The 8,139-nt window shown below is 38.4% G+C and overlaps 1 non-coding gene across 1 annotated transcript; it reads right to left on the bottom strand.

Moving 5' to 3' along the window:
• Positions 1–2,403: 2,403 nt before the first annotated feature.
• LOC127109780 (small nucleolar RNA R71) lies at positions 2,404–2,510 on the bottom strand. The gene has a single exon (XR_007797032.1). It is a non-coding gene; the product is annotated as a small nucleolar RNA R71 (small nucleolar RNA).
• Positions 2,511–8,139: the final 5,629 nt, after the last annotated feature.

The following is an 8,139-nucleotide window of genomic DNA, read 5'->3' on the forward strand; positions in this document are numbered from 1 at the left end:
AGATAGTGAAAACTCCAATGAATCCTACATGTATGCTTGAGAAGGATGATGTAAGCACAAAGGTAGAGAAAAAGGTATACAGAGGTATGATAGGTTCTCTCCTATACTAAATTTCTTCTAGACCTGACATTTTATTTAGAGTCCGTTTATATGCTCGCTACTAATCAGATCCTAGAGAATCCCACTTAATATTTGTTAAAAGGATCTTCATGCATGTGAAAGGTACTACTAACCTTGGCTTTTTGATCACACTGAACCACACCGCGTTTTTGACTCGGATTTCACATGTATTTTAGGTCTTTATTATCATTTTTCTTGTGTTATGCTTTATTTTGTATTGTTTCAGGTATTTAGCTCTTTCAGGACCTTTTTAGAAGAAACGAAGCAAAAAGACCATAAAATTAGGGTTTTCGGAAAAAATTGTACTCATGGCGTTCTGCATGGCGGCCGCTATAGGAGAATCCATGACACATCAGCCCTCAACTAGGAGGAAACTGCCACGACCCCATGAACTTCCCCATTTACTCACATGGCGGGCGCCATGGAGGGGTGGCAGGCGCCACCTTTGCATTTCATGTTCCCACTAAAGAGAAGTTGAAGGGCATCATGGTCTTTTATAAGCTGTTGAGTTCCTCTATAAATAGGTCGTTCTAGTTCATTTCTAAATCATCCAACTTAGTTTACAACACTAAGACTATATTATCATCTGTAAAAGATGTAATCCGTCACATCGAGGGGTTATCGCACCTTAGTGTAATTAAGTTGGAGCACTTTGATTTTGTTGTCGTCTTTATTTTCAAAGTCGAAGGTTTATTTACTTACTTGTATCAGACTTAAAGCCTCCGTTTGGAGCAGGTTCTAATTTAATCGCATTTTTCTTTTACTTGCCATGCTTTACTTTATTTAATTCCTTGTCATGCTTTACTTTTTTTATATCCTTGCCATTGTCTTACTTTATTTAATTTCCTGCCATTGTCTTTACTTTATTTAATTTTCTCGCCAATATCTTTATTTCTCGTTTTAATTGTTTCACACGCTTTACTTGTTCTTTACGCCTTACATTCTAAACAATTTTTCATCATGATCAATATCATTGTGTTTGTTTGTATTACCATGTCTGGATAAATCTTTCAAAGGTTAGAATGTAAGGATCGTGGTTAAAGAGATGTTTCACATATTGCATCTGTAGAAATGCTTTAGGGGATGTTTTGATTCTTAATTCGAGTTTTCTAAAATAAACTTGGTTAATTTTAACTACTCAAGGAGTACGAAAGCACCCTGGCTTAGTTATCTAGGAATTTTTATCACTTTAAGGAAAAACGATTTTTGAAATTGTTTTCGGACACGTTGATAGATTTAAAATCAGGAACTCCTTACGTAAAACTTTCCGAATCAAAATCACTTTTCAGCTAAGCTTACGAGTCTTATTTCTTAAAAGTAGGTTTACTACTTTAGCGTTCTGCGCACCTTTTATAAGTGACAATAAAAGGCCTTAATTTAAGGGTAAACTCGGTTATGAATACGCGAAAGCGACAGTTCTTGTTAAATGGATTCTTTTCAAGAGTAGAAAATATTGCCCCATAAGTAGTTCTATTTAGACAATCGAAGCATCGTTTAACTGACGTGAAATACATTCAAGCATATCTTTATTTGCACTGTATTTATCATTTTCTTTACTTACTTTTATTTTGCGACATCAATATCTCATTTGTACCGCCTTAGATAAACATCGTAACAATAGTAATCGATAGATTGACGATTTGGTCTTTTGGGATCAATATTCTTTTATATTACTCTAACGCGATTCGTGCACTTGTGAATACAGCGATCAAGTTTTTGGCGCCGTTACCGGGGACCAACTTCGTCACATTTCGTACCCTGTTGTTACACCGTCTAGACTAAGGCATTATTAGCCGGTAAATGCGAAGAACTTGTAGTACCGGAAATTTAGTAGATCCTTTAGCGGAACCCGAACGTTACACTCGTAGACGCCTCTTACTCATCCGAATTAAGAAAGCTATGGCCGAGAATCGCGACCGAAGACCTCTTAAGGAATTTTCCCAACCCTATGACGAGGAACCTAGTTCTGGTATAGTAAACCCCCTTATTCCTGCCAACAATTTCGAACTAAAACCATTTTTACTACAATTAGTGCAACAAAACCAATTCGCGGGTCTTGCTATCGAGAACCCAAATCAACATTTAAAAGTCTTTATCCAACTGGCCGACACCTTTAAATCCAATGGTGCTTCACCTGGGGCAATTAGTTTAAGACTATTTCCTTTCTCCCTCAGAGATAGAGCATGTTCGTGGTTAGATTCACTTCCAGCTAACTCAATAACTACTTGGGAAGACCTTAGGAGAGTATTCCTTGCTAGATATTTTCCCCCTAGTAAGACTGTTGTTCTTCGAAACCAAATAACTAGATTTACTCAAAATTAAGGAGAATCACTTTTTGAAGCTTGAGAGAGATACAAGGAGTTGTTAAGAGTCTGTCCACACCATGGCCTAGAACAATGGCTGATCATTCATACCTTCTACAATAGACTCCATTATAACACAAAGATGAGCATCGACGCTGCCGCTGGTGGCGCGCTGATGAACAAACCTTATCCTGAAGCTTGTGACCTAATTGAGGATATGGCCCAAAACCATTACCAATGGGGAACTGAACGAGCATCAGTCAAGAAAAAGGAGACCCAAGGTGGAATACATGAGATAAGTTCTATGGACATGATACAAGCGAAGATGGATGCTTTAGCCCTTAAGGTCGACCATATTTCTACAAACTCGAACACCGCAATGGTAGTCCACACAGAGTGTGAACTTTATGGATCTAAGGGACACGAATCGGCATAATGTAACCTTTTGAATGACCTGAACACCGACCAAGTGAATTACGCCCAAGCTAACCCATTTTCAAACACTTACATCTCTGGATGGAAGAATCACTCGAATATTTCCTATAAAAACCAGAACCCTATCCAAAACTATGCACCTCAAAGACCACAAGGTTTTCAAGCCCAAAAACCAAATCAACCTATGCCCCAGAAGCCTAACCTTGATAATATCATGGAGAACTTTATATCAGGCCAGACTCAGCAAAATAAAGAATTCCTAAACTAGAACGTTCACGTAATTAGGGACTAAGGTTGATCAGATAATTACTCACAATAAGATGCTTGAAACCTAGATCTCACAGGTAGCACAAATCCAAGCGCCGCAAACTACACCTGGAGGATAATTCCATGGACAACCTCAACTCAACCCTCGAGGGCAAGCTAACGCTATCGGTTTACAAAGTGGGGCCGCTTACGAAGGGCCTCACAACCTAGCAATGAGCGAGTCCAAAGCTACTAAAGAAAATATACCTACCAACACAGAAGAGGAACCGGTGGAACCCGAAAAGTAAACCGACCAAGAAGGAGAAGCCAAGGATAAAACTTACAAACCACCACCCCCATACAAACCCCCAATCCCATATCCGCAAAGACTTAAACAAACCAAAATCAATAACCAATACCAAAAGTTTATAAAAGTGATAGAGAAGCTTCATGTAGAGATACCTTTCACCGAAGCCATCACCCAAATTCAATCTTACGCCAAATTTATCAAAGACATTTTAACCAACAAGCGTACGCTTGACGATCCCAAACCTTTGGAATGCAACTTTATTTCCGAGAATAAACTTGCTAAGAAGGAGAAAGACCGTGGGAGTTTTTATATACCTTGCATTCTAGGGAGTCATGTGATCGACAAATCTTTCCTAGACTTAGGCGCTAGTGTGAGTTTAATTCCCTTAGCTATGTGTAAAAGGTTAAACTTAGGAGAATTACAACCAACTAAGATGTCCCTCCAATTAGCCGATAGATCTGTTAAGTATCCTATAGGCATATTAGAGTACATCCCCGTTAGGATCAGTCAACTTTATATCCCGATAGACTTTATGGTCATGGATATCAAGGAAGACGACGATATCCCTATCCTTTTAGGTAGACCATTTTTATCAATAACTAGAGCTATAATAGATGTTAAAAGAGGAAAATTGACTTTCGAAGTAGGAGATGGAAAGATAGAGTTTATTCTTTCAAAGTTTCCAGATAGCCCCAATCATAGGAGACGCATGTTACGCGATTGCTATCATAGATGAATGCATAAGGGAATTTGATCAAGAAGAACCTATGATCGAACCATTTTCAAACCCGAATGAAAAGGATGACGAGCTAAACAAAACAGATCCTCGCACTAACGAATGTTTGGCCCTTACTCCAGACCTTTCACCAAACCCTCAAAAACCAACTCAAGAACTTAAGGAATTGCCCAAGAACCTAAGATACAAATTTTTGGATAAAGAAATGAACCGCCCAATAATAGTTAGTGCCACCTTAAACCAAGACGAGACAAACCAACTCTTGAATGATTTACGAAGATACCCCTCTGCCTTAGGATACACCATATCTGATTTGAAAGGTATAAGCCCATCCCTATGTATGCACAGGATCTCGCTAGAGGATGATTCAAAACCTTCCGGAGAACATCAGAGAAGTATCAACCCTGTAATGAGTGAGGTGATAAAGAAGGAAGTCCTTAAACTTCTAGAAGCTGGTATAATCTATCAGATCTCCGATAGTAAATGGGTAAGTCCTGTACATGTGGTACCCAAAAAAGGAGGCATCACAGTCGTGCAAAACGAGAAGGGCGAGCATGTGGCTAAACATATAAAAGGAGGATGGTGTATGTGCATAGACTATAGGAAACTCAAAAAGGCAACTAGGAAAGACCAATTCCCCCTTCTATTCATAGATCAAATGCTTGACACTCTTACTTTTGTTATCTGGATGGATATTCTGGATTTTTCCAAATACCCATACACCCCGAGGATCAAGAGAAAACAACCTTCACCTGTCCTTACGAAACATTTGCTTACAGACGAATGCCGTTTGGACTCTGCAATGCGCCAGCTACTTTCCAACATTGTATGATGTCAATCTTCGCAGATTATCTCGATGGAATTATGGAAGTGTTCATGGATGATTTTTCGGTATGTGGGTTTGACTTTGAGAGTTTCCTCATTAATCTTGAGAAAATCCTAGAAAGATGCGTAGAAGTTAACCTTGTATTAAACTGGGAGAAAAGCCACTTTATGGTTAAAGAAGGCATAGTGTTAGGACATATAATATCTGAAAGAGGGATTGAGGTCGACAAAGCAAAGATAGAAGTGATAGAAAATCTTAAATCTCCTAAGACTATTGGAGAAGTCCGAAGTTTTCTTGGACACGCCGGTTTTTACCGACGCTTTATGAAAGACTTCTCTAAAATAACAAAACCCCTGACCGGCCTTCTGATGAAAGACGTTGAATTCATTTTCCATGAAAAATGTATCGAAGCCTTTATTCATTTAAAACAAGCGCTAATTTCAACACCCATTTTACAAACTCCAGATTGGACTCAACCTTTTGAAATAATGTGTGATGCTAGCGATTTCGCTGTAGGAGCTGTTTTAGGACAAAGAAAAAATAAGAAATTATATGTGATATATTACGCTAGTTGAACCCTAGATGTCGCTCAACTCAATTATACGACAACAAAGAAGGAACTCCTAGCTGTAGTTTTTGCAATTGATAAATTTAGGTCTTATCTTGTCGGATCTAAGATTATAGTCTATACAGACCATGCAGCTATCCGTTACCTTCTAAGTAAAAAGGATGTGAAACCTAGGTTACTCAGATGGATCCTTTTTCTACAAGAGTTCGACTTCGACATCCGAGACAAAAAAGGAACAGAAAACGTAGTTGCTGACCATCTTTCCAGACTAGAGCATTTGAAGCCAAACCATTTACCTATAAATGATGATTTCACCTATGACAGATTGATAGCTAAGTTAGATACCGTTCCCCTTGAACTTGATAGAGACAACCTTGGAACAATTTCAGAGATTAGCAGAGTACCATGGTACGCTGATTTTGTGAATTATCTAGCCACTGATATCAGACCGCCTGACCTCAATTATCAACAAAAGAAGAAGTTCTTTAAAGATGTAAGACATTTCTTTTGGGACGAACCACTCCTTTTTAAAAGAGGAACAAATAACATCTTCGACGTTACGTCCCGGAAGAAGAAGTTAGAAATATCATAGAGCATTGTCACTCTTCACCCTATGGTGGACATTCAAGCACATCCAAGACATACACTAAGATCCTTCAAGCTGGTCTTTATTGGCCAACACTATGGCGTGATGTACATACTTATATTTCCCAATGTGACCGGTGCCAGCACGCTGGAAACATCTCAAGACGCGACGAAATTCCTTTGAAGAACATCCAAGAAGTGGAATTATTTAATGTTTGGGATATTGATTTCATGGGGCATTTTCCATCTTCAATGGGAAACAAGTATATTTTGGTAGCCGTCGACTATGTGTCCAAATGGGTAGAAGCTATAGCCTCACCCACTAACGACACAAGAGTAGTCATCAAGACGTTTAAAAACAATATTTCCCCCAGATTTGGAGTACCACGACTTGTCATAAGTGATGGTGGATCACATTTTATATCCAGGATATTCGATAAACTCTTAAGAAAGTATGGAGTAAAACACATAGTAGCAACACCATATCATCCCCAGACTAATGGTCAAGTGGAAGTATCAAACAGAGAGATTAAGCAAATCTTGGAAAAAATTGTTTCAATATCCAGAAAACATTGGTCTGAAAAGCTAACAGAAGCATTGTGGGCTTACAAAACTGCTTACAAAACCCCTATTGGAACTACACCATACCAGTTAATCTATGGAAAATCATGCCACTTACCTTTTGAACTTAAGCACAAAGCATATTGGGCCATCAAGACCCTAAATATAGATTACCTAGCATCTGGCGAGAAGCGAATCCTCGATATCCACAAATTGGAGGAACTCCGCCAAAACTCTTACGAGAATGCCATTATATACAAAGAAATAACCAAATCTTGGCATGACAAAATGATTGTGAAAAAGGACTTTAACATAGGTGACTTTGTTCTCCTTTTCAATTCCAGATTATGACTTTTTCCAGGTAAGCTGCGTTCGAGATGGACAGGCCCCTTTAAGGTTTCCAAAATCCTCAAATTTGGAGCAGTTGAAATCTGGAACAATTCCTATAATTCGTTGGTGGTAAATGGACAAAGACTGAAGCAATATCAAGGAGGTGACATCCCCACAGAATGCCCTAGCCATACTCTGATCGACCCTCCGGTTCCTACTTCCTATATATAAAGATAAAGTCGTCAAGCTAACGACGTTAAACAAGCGCTGCATGGGAGGCAACCCATGATTTCTTTTTCCTTTACTTTACTTTTACTATTTCAATTTATATTTTCATATATATATATATATATATATATATATATATATAATATATATATATATATATATATATATATATATATATTATATATATATATATATATATATATATATATATATATATATATATATATATATATATATATATATATATATGTTTATACTAATAGTTGCAATGTTTGTGATTTCAGGTGTCCTCTGTTTTTAACCTAACTTTTCAGGATGGAGAATTTCGACACTATGCCAGTGATTTTTCGTGACCCGGTACAGGAGCAACGCTACGCCATGCTTTCCCAACGTCCAATGCTGCCTACCAGATATCCTGATTCAAGTTGCATGGAGGCATTAGGCATTGAGCCTAGTGTCAGGCATTTATGCAATCAATTGCAATGGGATGAGTATACTGAAGCGATGCATGTGACTTACAGGAACCTCACTTTGGAGTTCTTGAGCTCGCTGAACTACGAGCCCTATGTTGGTCACGCTAATGATGGTGGCTAAATTAATTTCAAGATGTTTGGGGCAGAGTACACCTTCAACCACAAGCGTTTCGGTGACTTACTTGGATTTCAGACTACTTATGATGCCTCGTCTGAGCACCTCATGAGCTATTTCCTGAATAGAGACGTTGAGAAGTTCTGGAGTGACATTACATGTGGAGGTAGCCCTGACCCTTCCACCCAAATCTCTAACAAGATCTATAATCCTGCTTTTAGATATTTTCAGATGATTATTACCCACACCTTCCTGGGGAAGAGTGACACTGATACATGCGTAAGTGCTGGAGAGATTTTCTTC

Source organism: Lathyrus oleraceus, chromosome 7 (genome assembly GCF_024323335.1).
Source record: "Lathyrus oleraceus cultivar Zhongwan6 chromosome 7, CAAS_Psat_ZW6_1.0, whole genome shotgun sequence".
NCBI classification, from domain to species: Eukaryota; Viridiplantae; Streptophyta; class Magnoliopsida; order Fabales; family Fabaceae; genus Lathyrus; species Lathyrus oleraceus.